The following is a 13,587-nucleotide window of genomic DNA, read 5'->3' as shown; positions in this document are numbered from 1 at the left end:
ATTAAATTGTTCTTTGTGATGAGACTATGAAACTCACTGCTATGGTATGGTGTTTTTTAAAATTTTTATTTTTATATTGAAGTATAGTTGATTTACACTGTTGTGTTAGTTTCAGGCATACAGCAAAATGATTTAGTTATACATATTCATATATCTATTCTTTTTCAGATTCTTTTCCCGTAGAGGTTATTACAGAGGATTGAATATAGTGCCTTACGCTATAGTGCCTACTTGGGCCTTACAGTAGGTCCTTGTTGTTTATCTATTTTATATATGGTAGTGTGTATATGTTAATCCCACCTCCTAATTTATCCCTCCACCCCACTGGTACGGGAGTTTTTAGGCGAGCTTATAATTGACTTAATTACCCCAATATTCTGTATTTGAATTTCTGTGAAACTTTTGCACAGTGTGCCATGAGGACGCTTGACCTTCGTCTAGCTGGAAGGCTATCTCTACAAGGAGTATTCTATTTTTTTTCTCATTAGCCCAAGAAGGTTAAAATTATAGTTCTTGGTGCCAAGTACTAAATCAAGCGGCAGTGTTTGGTGACAAGGTGGTCATCAGAATGATCCAGAATAGGCATCTATTAATTTTTTAAAGGTTATAATTTAAATAAAAGCAAAAATGTACGCATTTTCAGAGAGAATTTGCAGAACGTACGATTCCATTTATACGAAATGTCTGAAGCAGGCAAATCCCTAGAGACAGAAAGTAGATTAGTGGTTATCAGTGGCTGGGGGAGGAGGGACTGGGGAGTGACTGCTAACGCGCGTATGGGGTTTCATTTTGGGGTGATGAAAGTGTTCTGCAATTAGGTAGTAGTGATGGCTGCACAACTTTGCAAATATACTAAAAAGCACTATAGTATGTCAGTTATATCTCACTTTTTAAAAAGTGACTTCACAGTTTTCCTAAAGAATAGTAGACAGATAGGAGGCTTCCATCCATTTACCTTAAATGATTCATCCTGTGCCGTTTCCCAAAGCAAAGGGTATCCCCCTCCTGTCCCTCCAAGGTTGAGACTCCAGCTATATTTATATTATAAGTGAGATTTCTATTTGTATGAAAGGTCACTGTGGTTTACGGATGAGGGTAGGAAGAAGGGGCTGAGGGAGAAGGTCTGGAGATAGGAAGGTTAGTTGGGGGACTAGTTACAAGGCTCTACAGGGCATCAACAAAGACAGATTCAGACCAGATGTGAATCGCTCAGAGACACAGCAGTTTACCAGGTTTGAAGCAGAGTAAGAGCCTGCTGTGTCTCAAGTACCTTCTCGAAATCCCACCAATTAAAGTTTTAAGCATTTCATTCTTTCAACAAACTTTTTGGACACCAGGCAATGTCACGGTCATCAGGCATAAGAGGGACACAAAGACGGCCAAGACAGGGTCCTCACCTCCAGCAGCTCCCCATGGATAGCGGCAATAAGACCCACACGGGGATGAGGATCCTGTATTTATTTTATTTTATTCATTGTTTCTGGCTGTGTTGGGTCTTCGTTGCTGCACGTGGGCTTTCTCTAGTTGCGGCGAGCGGGGACTACTATTCTTTGTGGTGTGCGGGCTTCTCATTGCGGTGGCTTCTCTTGTTGCGGAGCTCGGGCTCTAGGCTCACAGGCTTCAGTAGTTGTGGCTCGCAGGCTCTAGAGCGCAGGCTCAGTAGTTGAGGCACACGGGCTTCGTTGCTCCGCGGCATGTGGGATCTTCACGGACTAGGGCTCGAACCCGTGTCCCCTGCATTGACAGGCGGATTCTTAACTACTGCGCCACCAGGGAAGCCCGGGATCCTATAATAAAATGTAATAAAATGTGATAAGAAAAAGGGAGGTATAAACCTAGAAGTATCATGTCAGAGGAGGAAGAAATTCTTACTTCCGGTGGCAGTCCTCTGTGATCTGCGGTTGGCGGATGACTTGACTGTTGACAGGTGGAGATGAAGGGAAGAGCATTTCGGTAGAGGGAATAGCATGAACAAAGGCACAGAAAACGGAGAAGTAGAGGCAGGAAAGCCTGTCTGGGAAGGACGGATGAGCACGGGCTGGAACTAAGCTCTGGGAAGGAAAGTCATTCGAAGAGGTAAAGCAGAGCAATACGGACTGACAGGCTGTCTTCTTAAAATGGAAAAACTGAGCCGGGGTGCGAGGGAGAAGAGGCTCAATAGAAAATGCCGTCTTTCACACATTTGTACAAATTTGCAAGGTTTCATCTTGCAAAAACCACCCCTGATTAGTGAACAGGCCTTTTGTCGGCTTGGAGGGAAAGTGATTTTTGAAAGGACGTTTTAAGAAGGCCGGCCCTGGTGGGGTGCTGAAGCTAAGAGCGAGGAAGAGCACGAAGGTGGCATACGACAGGAAAGGGCTCTGACAAGAATGAATTTGGAAAGGAAATGTGACCGCCCCCAAATTCCCCCTGGCATCATTTCAGCTACCACCCAGCCCGCAGGCATCTGTCTCACCGCCAATACATTCGTACCATCAGTAAGATTTTAGAATGCACCTGGCTAAAAACCCCGGCTGGTAACACCCAGTTCATACGCGTGTTTAGAATGAAAGAATTCCACCTTTAAAAGCACACCGTTCCAAAAAAAAAAAAAAAAAAAAAAAAAAAGCACACCGTTCCTGGCACACAGAGGCAACCAAACGTTTGTTTTAGAGATGAACGCTGTTTGTTCTTTGTTTCAGGGTCTATATTTAGGAGAGGAAATGATTCAAAACTGCATCCTAAACCTGTATCCTCTTTCAGCATTGAAGTGCGGACCACCTGGGGCCAAGAGGTCTGGTTTTCCTCTTCAAACTTGGGTTTTTGCCCCTCAGGTCAGTCGGTCCTGCGTGGGGGGGCGGCGGAGGGGTTTCGCAGTTTCAGTGACCAACAGCCGCGGGGCCACGGGGTGGAGCCACGGCGCTCCGCCCCCTCCTCCAGCCCCTCCCACCTACCCAGGTCCCGCCTCCCTCGCACCTGCGCGTCCCCCGCGCTCCGGCTTGTGCAGCCGCTTCCAGCCCGCGCCGGCGGGAGGGGGCTTGGCCTCGCCTCTCGCGAGATCGCCTCCCGTGGCCGCCGCCGCTGCTCCCGGCCGCTGACTGGCGGCGTCTGCGCAGCCGCCATGTTCGGTTGCTATGCTGTGGCCTGGGAGACGGGGTGTGCTTGAGGGAGGAGGAGACGGCGGGCGGGGGGGCAGGGGGAGGAGGAGGAGGGAGGGGCCGAGCGCCCGTTGCACGCTCGCACACAAACGCTGCCCGGGATTGCTGTCCGCCCGCTCGCGCCGCGGTGTTCCGCTCCTTCTCCTCGCGGCCCCACATTGTTCTCTCAGGACGCCGGGGTCCCCGGGCCGCCTTCTCCGCGGCCCCACTGCGGGGCTGGATTAGCTCGTCCCCGCAGGGAGGTGCGGGAGCGCGCGGCAGCCCCGCAGTATGAGGTGGTGCCGGCGGCTCGGGGCCGTGGCGCGGCCGCTGCGGCGCCGGCTGCTGGGCGGGCGCTGAGGGAGCCCCGGGGGCGGCGCGGCCGGGCCTCCAGGCTTTTCTTCTGCAGCCGGGAGGACGCGGCTGGGGCACGAAGGTAAGAGGCTCTGGGTCCCCGCCGGCGGCCGGCCCTGCGTGGCGCGCGAGGCTGGTACCTGCGGCCGGATCTCAGGGGAAGATGATGCTTTTTGCCCCCTCCTTTTCTTCGAGGGGCCTCTGCTCTCCGACCTCCTGCGGGTTTTGGTTGCAGTCTCTGTTGTGGGGCAGCCGGGGGAGAGGGGATGGAATGTTCCAGGGCCCCTAAACTCGAGGTGAGGTTTTAGAGTCTTCTGAGTTTTCCATTGCTGGTAGGATTCTTTTTTTTTTTTTTTTTTAATTGGCTCGTTTGAGCGCTTCCTGCACGGACATACCGTCCCTACCCTTGAAGTTATAAAAAACCTTTTATGATTCTGCCGGTGCATACTTGTATTTAGGCATCTGCAGTTGAGCCAGAAGGAAAAGTTGAGGACGTGCGGATGCGTGTCTCATGGTTGCCTTAAGATGAAGCGGTTTACAGTGGCACGCGTGCGTGTACGACGGTTCTGGGGAACTTAGAAAAGGAGACTTTATGCCTGCGAGGCGTTAGACAGCGAACCACGGTGGACCAGTGCGATGTGTAGGATTTTCAAGCGCCTTTTCTAGGACAACCGGTACGTCTGCAATATACCAACTGCTTTTAGAGTCAGAGGTTGGAGTAATATTGGGTTGATGTGACCGGATCTCGGGCCCAGTTGAAACAGGACAGTTTAAGCCGTGTTTATGGAGAAGAAAAAAACCAAAAAGCCAAAGTATCCGACTTGTATAGGATGGTTTGCGTAAAAAGAAGACTGGAACAGGAAAGCCAGGGCATTTTTTATCCGGATTTATATACTTCTCATTTTTTTAAGGGGGGGGAGGAGATGACCTTAAAATAAATGATTACTCAAATCCCAAAAGGTGCTTAATGGAATAGAGCTAAATATTCGAGTTAAATCTTGAATTTGAGAAATTCAATCTACAGATTTTTTTTAAAAGGCTTTTTGTAAGCAAAAGTTTGTTTTCTGTACAGAGCTTTATTACTAACTCATAACAAAAGAGTGCAATCATTTTGTGGATCCCACCATTTTTTGTCAGAATAAATTTATGCTCCAGTTACCACAAAAGCCATTTTTATGTCTCTCTTTTTTTATGGCACACATATCTCTGTCACCGTTTTTCACTGAAACATGTGCATGGTCCCACAATATCATGATCTTGAGTGGTTTATAAGAAGAGAAACATGGTCTTTTTTTTGTATATGGGAATATTTGTAATTTAGCTAATCTGTTTCGGACATTTGGCAAGAGATTTGAAAACACAAGGAGCCATCACTCTTTTGTAGTTTTATTAATATTAATTGAGTAGGTTAAAGTTTAAGTTAGAAAAATCACAGGTTCCTCCAAAGTAGCAATGGATGAGGTTGTGGCTTTCTTATTGCCTCTAACCTGCTTAGATTCTAGGCTGTGGGTATTGAATTGTTTAAACCTTGTGGGTTTTTTTCTTATCTTCTAATTGAATATCTTTAAAAATGTCCCTAATAACTTTGTTACTTTAAATTTGTGACACCCAATTTCTAATTTAGGCTAGTCATAAAACCAGCATTGATTGAACACACTTGCTAAAAATACTTTCTGGGTCAGATGTACTTAGGATGCAGCCTCAGGAAAATTCAGTTGAACTGTTCTACTGTGACCAATGTACATTTCATTATTATAGAAGTACTTTAAAAAAATTATAGACTCTCACAATTAGATTTCATCAGTTCAGGCATAGAAGCCTAACTTTAATGTATAAAGTACTTCATGTGGGATAGTAATAAAAACTTTTTAAATGCTTTTTTTTTTTTAACTTATGTGACCCTCGTAGACTTCTTAAGCTCTGATTTGTATACTTGAAATATTTTAGTTTTGTCTGCTAAACATAATCAATTTGTATTTTAGTGTGACAATACAGTGTGCAGTGTTATCTATTTAGTATTTGTTTATGACTTATTCTGAGCTCTTTAAGGGGGGCCGTCTGTGGTCATGTTTTTGAGCAAATTATCTTTAAGGAACAAAGTAAGAATGCCAGATAATTTCAAGGAGACGCTTTTATTAATTGTTATTGAGAGGACTCCCTCCTACCCTCCCCCCTTCCCCACCCCCCAAATTTATATGGTCAGTTTTAAACAACAAGGAAGCTTTAAGAATATGGAGAAATCTTGTTTGGTGGATGTTTAAAGACACATGTTTTAAAGCTGTCCTTTAATTGTTAGTTATTAGGAATGTAAAATTAGTGACCTCACTACAAATGGCAAGTCTGTGTGACTTAATGTGGCTAAGCATGAATTGTTGCTCCTAAATAAAATTTAGTATTGGCAGAAATTCACTGGTTCCAAACTGAGTTGAATTTTGTTGTTTTTCTGGGTAATAGCATGCATGTTATGAAGTAGTTTATGCTGTAGTCTAGATTTGTCAAATTAGTTTACTGCGTTAAGCTGTGAAGCCTTGAAGATTGGTTTAGCATTCTGGAAATCCTTTTTATTGTTTGCCAGAAAAATACTGTAGGAGGAAGGTGTTATTTCTTCATTTAATATTCAGTTCGTAGCCCAGATGGTGAGAAGGAATATAGTGAAGTATTGTAGGATCTTCTCTAGTGGTGTGGAAGTATGGTACCTAGGAGCAGTGCAATTTATTTCTTTAACTTTGCATGATCAGTCAGTACAATCATATTTAAAATAGGATGGGAAATGAGAGGGGAAAATTATTACATTCTCCTCCATTTCATTAGAGGCAGTTTCCCCCCCGTTCATTCTTCATTTCATTATTCCTGAGCAGAAACGCTGGAAGAGAGGTGCAAGTATTTGGTGGGAACAGAATGAAAATTAGGTACTGTGGATTACCTTGCTGGGAAGATATTAATTTGGGTGAGTTATTGTGCTTGTATGTTTTAACAAGGAGGTTTTATAGAGGAGTAGGAAGAGAAAAGGATCCAGAGGGATGTGTTTATTGTCTGTTATGTGCCAGACAATGTAAAGGGGCTTTTCATGTTATCCCACATAATCATCAAGTACACTATGTGAGGTAAGTATTATTAATCCCCTACTCCCCCTCCCCTCCCCCAAATGGGGGCCAAGGGAAATTAAATAACTTGTCTAGGATCCCACTGCTAGTAAGTAGAATTCAAGCTAGGTCTGTCTGACTCTGAAGCTTATTCATTAGATCATGCTGTCCAGTTAAACTTTCTGCAGTGGTGGCAGTACTCTTATTTGGCATTGTCAGATGTGGTAGCCATTAACCACGTGTGGCATGGAGCACTGGAAATGTGACTGTCGTGCCTAACGACCTGAATTTTACTTTATTTTATTTTTTAAAATTTTATTTTAGTTTATTTTTTTAGGCTGCATTGGGTCTTCATTGCTGCATATGGGCTTTCTCTAGTTGCATCGAGCGGGGGCTACTCTTCGTTGCGGTGCTCGGGCTTCTCATTGCAGTGGCTTCTCTTGTTGCAGAGCACGGACTCTAGGCGTGCGGGCTTCAGTTGTTGCAGCACACGGGTTCAGTAGTTGCGGCACATGGGCCCTAGAGCGCGTGGGCTCAGTAGTTGCAGCGCGTGGGCTCTAGGGCGCATGGGCTTCAGTAGCTGTGGCGTGCGGGCTCAGGAGTGTGGCTTGCGGGCTCTAGAGCGCAGGCTCAGTAGTTGTGGCTTGCAGGCTCTAGAGCTCAGGCTCAGTAGTTGTGGCGCACGGCTTAGTTGCTCTGTGGTATGTGGGATCTTCCCGGACCAGGGCTCGAACCCATGTTCCCTGCATTGGCAGGCAGATTCTTAACCACTGCGCCACCAAGGAAGTCCCCGGACTTGAATTTTAAATTGTATTTAATTTTAATCAGTTTAAATTGAAATAACCAGATGTTACTAGTAGCTATAATATTGGACAGCACAACTTTAGATCTTTAGATCTTGCTGCCTAGAAAATCTTAAGTTTTTTTTTTTTCTTTCTTTCCAAGCTGCGCCATGCAGCTTGTGAGATATCAGTTCCCCTGCCAGGGATTGAACCCATGCCCCCTGCAGTGGAAGGGCAGAGTCCTAACCACTGGACCACCAGGGAATTCCCGATAATCTGAGTTTTGATATTGAATCTGCCGCTGGCTCGTATATGACATTAGGCAAGTTACTTAGTTCATGAGCCTCAACTTGATCCCTTGTGAAAATGAAGAAGAGGTTATCACTAAAAGATTATCTCCAGCATCCCTTCTTACACTAAAGTTCTATGATTCTTATTAAAATGTACAGTAGCGTTTAATATTTGCAAGCATTATATCTGAAGGTCCCCTTCTCCTTACACTCCTTATATAAAGACTTTTGTTTGTTTAGTCAGTTTCTCTTTTTGAAAAGTGTATGTATTGATATAAAGCACACATAAAGGATAATGGATTATTTTCCCCCCAATTGTTTGGCGAAAACATTGTGTAACCAAAGGCAGTACTTTACCTTGGAACAAAGTTTGAATCTTTAAAGATCTTATTTTCAGCATGCCACTTACCATTTGAGAATATATTACAGTTCCCTGTTGCTTATCAATTGATTCCAAACTTGTTTGCTTGTCCTTAAAAGTTTTTTACCAACTTCATCTCACTAACCCTGCTTCTCATTTTTACTTAAGAAGAAAGCATTCTTTTTCTTCCCCTTCTGCCCTTGTTTCTTCAGTTTAAACATTCCTGTCTCCAATCCATATGCCTCTTCTTTAAGTCTTCCAGAGAATTCACCTTTTTTCTGGAAGAATGCTGCTTAATCCAGTCATAATGATCAGCTTTTGAATACTGGTAATAAGTACCCTGGTGCTAATATATGATTGCTTAGATGTAGTTAGTTGAGTTTGTACTTTTTAAGTTTTTATATGTTACCTACTGTGTGTCCTTAATGAACATGTAAAAAAATTAAAAATGGGGGTTGTTTCTTTTGTATTGCCTTACGAATTTAGTCCATTGCTCAGCAATTCTGCTTTTAAAAAGTTGCTAATAAAAAAATTATAAATACTGTAACAACATTCACCCTTAATCACTACTCTAAAAGATATTTTTGTTTCCATCCAGGCCATTGTCCTATTGTATTTTTTTTATAAAGTTGTATGGTAGAGATAACAATTTTGAGTTTAATATATTGGAAACATTGTATTGTAGAGGAAGAGCAATGTAGGGAAAAGGTGACAGACTTGGGGTTGGAATCTGGTCTCAAAAACCTTGGACGAACTGTTTAACCTCTGTGCTTACTTTCTTGTCTATGAAATTAGGATAATAATACTTGCCCTTGAATTGTTGTGAGGATTAGGATAATATATATAAAGCATCCAGCATTATTCTTTATTTTTTCATTTTAAAAAAAAATATTTATTATTTGTTTTGGTTATGCCCTGTCTTAGTTGTAGCACACAGGATCTTTGTTGCGGCATGCAGGCTTCTTAGCTGTGGCATGCAGACTTCTTAGTTGAAGCATGTGGGATTTAGTTCCCCGGCCAGAGATCGAACCTGGGCCCCCTGCGTTGGGAGCGCGGTCTTAACCACTGGACCACTAGGGAAGTCCCCCAGCGTTATTCTTTAAATAGAAGAGATGATCAATAAATGGCAACTGGTATTATTTTCCCATCATCATGAATATAATTTAAACAATTGCTTAGATATTCAGGTGATTTATCAATCAGGTGATTTAGTCATTTACCTCTTGTTAAATATTTTGGTTGTTCCTAAAGTTTCCACTGTTATAATCTGCAGTGAATACCTTTGTGCTTACAGCTTGTTTGTAGGTTTGTTTCCTCAGTCTAAAACTCTACGACTAGGATAATAGTTTGAATATTTCTGTGCCAAGTCTCTCACAGAACAGTGGGTATTCTTGTTTAGGAAAAGATGCTAGTTTTATTATAAAATTATACTTCATTGTTTTAGTTAATGTATTTTGAAAATTTTGGTTTACTGGGGAACGATATAGTGAACATTGATTTGTGTGTTAATTAAACAGACATTTGAATGTCTGTTATAGGGATCACTGGTATACCGGTAAATAAGAAATGATTCTTGTCCTTGAGCTCAAATTCTAGGGTGGTAACATATGTCAACAAACAGTTACAGTTCAGAATGACAAGTGTAATAAGATCTGGGGAAAGGAGAAGTGGCATTTGAGCGATGTCTTGAAGGATGAGTTGGAATTGATCTCTGGGTATAGAGAACAGCAATTGCAAAAAGACAAGTATGAAAGGATGCATAGTGTGTTTAGAGAAATGGTCTGTCTATGAGATGCATGTTGGTGTCTGATTTTGTGTGTGAATACAAATACAGATTTATGAATCCGTGTGCTTGTATATGTGTGTTGACTGTGGTGGGAGATAAAACCTTGTGAGAGTCCTTGTTTGGTCTGTGGGCGCAGTCGTATTAAGACCTTTAGAATAGAGCTTCCCAACTGGGGTGCCCTGAATGGTTTACCATTGTGCCAGAGAATAAGATATCTGTCAATGTATGTGACCAGAGCATATTGGACCCACCCAGGGTGGTTTCTTTTGACCTAGAATAATCTCTTTGACTTGTCCTAGTGTGCTAAAAATTATTTTCTTTGGTGCCAAATTGGGAAAAGCATGGTTTTAGAGGCTCTTAGTTTTGAAGAGTTGATGGTACCCACTCACCCCCTGGCATTCTCAGTATATATAATCAATAATAAAACCAATACCAAACCTGAGAATAAACATAAAGAAAGTCCAGTCAAAGTCCTCCACTTTTCTCCTTCTCCCCTCCCTGTCCCCTGCAGGAATTGCTTCACTGTTTTGTGTGTGTATCTGAGATACCCTTTTTGGTGCTCCTGCCTGTCTTTTTAGTGCCCTACGGTTGGGAAATCAGCGTTTACTTTGGGAGCAATTACAGGTATTTAAATGAGGGACGATAACTCCTGACTTCTAGATGATGATGCAGAGATACAAGAATGGTGCCAAAATGATGTTAGAAGGAGCAGAGAAGAAACCAGTTAGGATGCTCCTGCAGCGGTCCAGGTGAGAGATGATAAGAGCCAGAAATGAGCACGTAGGCCTAGAACTGAAAACTGACTAGGCAGTTTCACGAGAACTGAGAGTCCATTTGGATGTAGTGAAAGAGGAAGGCTGATGATGATGCTAAGATTTCTTCTTTGGGCAACTGGAAAGGGAAGACCAAATAATTTTTATTGAGTACCCATAGTGAGCCAGGCGTTTGGCTAGGCACCAAGGTTGTCATGAGTGCTCGTTGAATTTTAAAAATTAATTTATTTTGAAATAATTTCAAACATACAGAAAAGTTGCAAGAACAGCACAAAGAGCTCCTGAATCCCCTTCAACCAATTTCCTTTCCCTTGAACTATTCTTGCAACTTAAAAAATATGTTTTTATAAGGCTTTACTTTTTTATAGCACCTTTAGTTTCACAACATGATTTAGGGGAAGGTACAGGGATTTCCCATGAGCCTCCTCCCACCCTCTCCTGTTTCCACACATGAACTTCAACCAGTTTTTAACACTGTACTATGTACACTGTGTGTATATGGAAGATAAGCCCACATCTTGCTGTGCTTGGCTCTCTGTAGTGCGTGCAGTGAGGCCTTCCCTTTCAGATGCCCGAAGAAGGAACCTTGACATTGTCTTCAACCCTTTTCCTCTTCTGTTATTGGATTCTCAAATTTCAGTGAAACTACCTAATCATCTTATTTCTGGTCTCTCATTTTCATCTCTACTTCTGTTTCAGAGGAATGCACCATTTCTCATCTAATTAGACTTTTCTGAACCATTTCAGAGCAAGTTGCAGACCTGATGCCTGTCATTCCTAAATAATCTAGTGTGCTTTTACCAAAACATGGGCAGTCTCTTACATAACTCCCAAATCAGGAAATCAGCATTGATACAGCACTACCTTCAAAACCCCAGATGCCTACAGCTCAATATCAAAAAAAACCAAAACCAAAAACCAACCCAATCAAAAAATGGGCAGAAGACCTAAATAGACATTTCTCCAAAGAAGACGTACAGGTGGCCAAAAGGCACATGAAAAGATGCTCAAAATTGCTAATTATTAGAGAAATGCAAATCGAAACTTCATTGAATATTACCTCACACCAGTCAGAACGGCCATCATCAGAAAGTCTACAAATAATAAATGCTGGAGAGGGTGTGGAACATTCCCACTCTTGGTGGGAATGTACATCGGTGCAGCCACTCTGGAGAACAGTATGGAGGCTCCTTAAAAAACTAAAGAGCTACCGTAAGATCCAGCAATCCCACTTCTGGGTGTATATCCGGAGAAAACCATAATTCGAAAAGATACATGCACCCCAGTGTTCATTTGCAGCACTATTTACAATAGCCAAGACATGGAAACAACCTAAGTGTCCATCACCTGATGAATGGATAAAGAAAATGTGGTGTATATATACACAATGGAATATTACTCAGCCATAAAAAAGAATGAAATAATGCCATTTGTAACAAGATGGATGGACCTAGAGATTATCATAATAAGTGAAGTAAGCTAGACAGAGAAAGACAAATATCATATGATATCACTTACATGTGGTTAGGGTTACCAAAGGGGAAAGTGGGGCAGGGGGAGGAATCAAGAGTTTGGGATTAACAGATACACACTACTGTGTATAAAATAGGTAACCAACAAGGACCTACTGTACAGCACAGGGAACTATACTCAATATTATGTAATAACCTATGAGGGAAAAGAATCTGAAAAAGAATATATAGGGACTTCCCTGGTGATCCAGTGGTTAAGAATCTGCCTTCCAGCGCAGGGGACGTGGATTCGATCCCTGGTTGGGGAAGGAAGATCCCACATGCGGTGGGGCAACTAAGCCCGCGGGCCACAACTACAGAGCCCATGTGCTGAGGAGCCTGCACGCCACAACTAGAGATCCTCCACACCGCAACTAGAGAGAAGCCTGTGCACCACAACTAGAGAGAAGCCCACGCGCAGCAACGAAAGATCCCATGTGCCACAACTAAGACCCGACACAGCCGTAAATAAAGTAAATAAATATTTTTTTAAAAAGTATATATATACACACACATATATAATTGAATCGCTGTGTTGTACACCTGAAACTTACATAATATTGTAAATCAACTGTACCTCGATAAAAATTTTAAAAACAACCCAGAGGCCATTCAGAGTTTTCCACCTCTCCCGGTAGTGTCTTCCTTTCCCTTTTGGTCCAAGATCCAGTTCAGGATCACACACTGTGTTTAATTGTCATGTCTCTTTAGTTTGGAACAGTTCCTTGATATTTCTCTGTCTTTTATGGCCTTGACTTTTCTTGTTCTGTGAGATGTCCCTTAACTTCGGTCCACTCAGTAGTTGCTCATGTGTGGACTGAATGCGTTGTTGCCAAGAATTACCATAGGAATGGTGTGCTCTTCGTAGTGTATCACTGGGAGGCATACGGTGTTGTCCCACCACTGGCGATGTTTAACCTTGAGCACCTTACTGAGTTCATTTCTGCTGGGTTTCTTTATCATACAGTCATCATTTTCCTCTTGTAATTGGTAACTCTTTTGTGGGAAGATTTCCAAGATTTTGTTAATGTTCTATTCCTCATCAGACCTCTGCCCACTGGCTGTCGGTCCACTGATGCCTCCTGCCTGGATCAACCACTGCTATGAAGGTTGCCACCTGCATTTATTAATTGATTTTTTTACTGAAAAGTTTTCTTTCTTTCATGTATTTGTTCATTCATTTATTGATGTAAATAAATAAGGGAATTTATTTCTTTATTTACATCAATATATACCCATGGATTCCTGTTCCTATTCAGTGGGTTTTATTAGTTATTATAATTTTATATTTTATTTTGATGCTTAAATTGTCCTAGATTTGGCTAGTGGGAGCCCCTTCAAGATGGCTCCCATCTTTTTGACACATCCCCATCCTTTGAGTATTTCCTTACTTTCTGGCACATCAAGATGTTCCAGACTCATTTTGTACTTTTCCTGTCCCAGCTCTGGAATCATCCATTGGAATCCTGATTTCTTTTAGTGGAGGTGGTATTTAGAAACCAAGGTTTGGATGCTCAATGTGCTCATTTCT

The 13,587-nt window shown here is 42.4% G+C and overlaps 1 protein-coding gene and 1 long non-coding RNA gene across 9 annotated transcripts in view; one reads left to right on the top strand and one right to left on the bottom strand.

Annotated features, from left to right (window-relative positions):
• Positions 1-448: 448 nt before the first annotated feature.
• On the bottom strand, positions 449-3,147 carry LOC125964968 (uncharacterized). Of its 2 annotated transcripts, none has more exons than XR_007478334.1 (2): positions 2,956-3,147; positions 449-1,787 (listed from the first exon to the last, which is right to left on the bottom strand). It is a non-coding gene; the product is annotated as an uncharacterized LOC125964968 (long non-coding RNA). The 2 variants fall into 2 exon arrangements; XR_007478333.1 differs by lacking the exon at positions 2,956-3,147 and adding an exon at positions 1,873-2,563.
• Positions 3,148-3,195: 48 nt separating this feature from the next.
• The window catches only part of PTPN4 (protein tyrosine phosphatase non-receptor type 4), a 178,636-nt gene continuing 168,244 nt past the window's right edge, over positions 3,196-13,587 (top strand). For 4 of the 7 annotated variants that reach the window (XM_004276902.4, XM_033400230.2, XM_033400232.2 and 1 more), the window contains exon 1: positions 3,197-3,552. The gene's annotated coding sequence lies outside the window, so the exon portion shown is untranslated. Of the gene's footprint in view, positions 3,553-3,632; positions 4,145-13,587 lie in introns of those variants that run through there. The other 3 variants (XM_033400229.2, XM_033400228.2, XM_049712112.1) reach the window with 2 other exon arrangements.

Source organism: Orcinus orca, chromosome 7 (genome assembly GCF_937001465.1).
Source record: "Orcinus orca chromosome 7, mOrcOrc1.1, whole genome shotgun sequence".
NCBI classification, from domain to species: domain Eukaryota; kingdom Metazoa; phylum Chordata; class Mammalia; order Artiodactyla; family Delphinidae; genus Orcinus; species Orcinus orca.
Note: the sequence above shows the minus strand (reverse complement) of the source record. Positions and strands in the feature narration are given on the sequence as shown.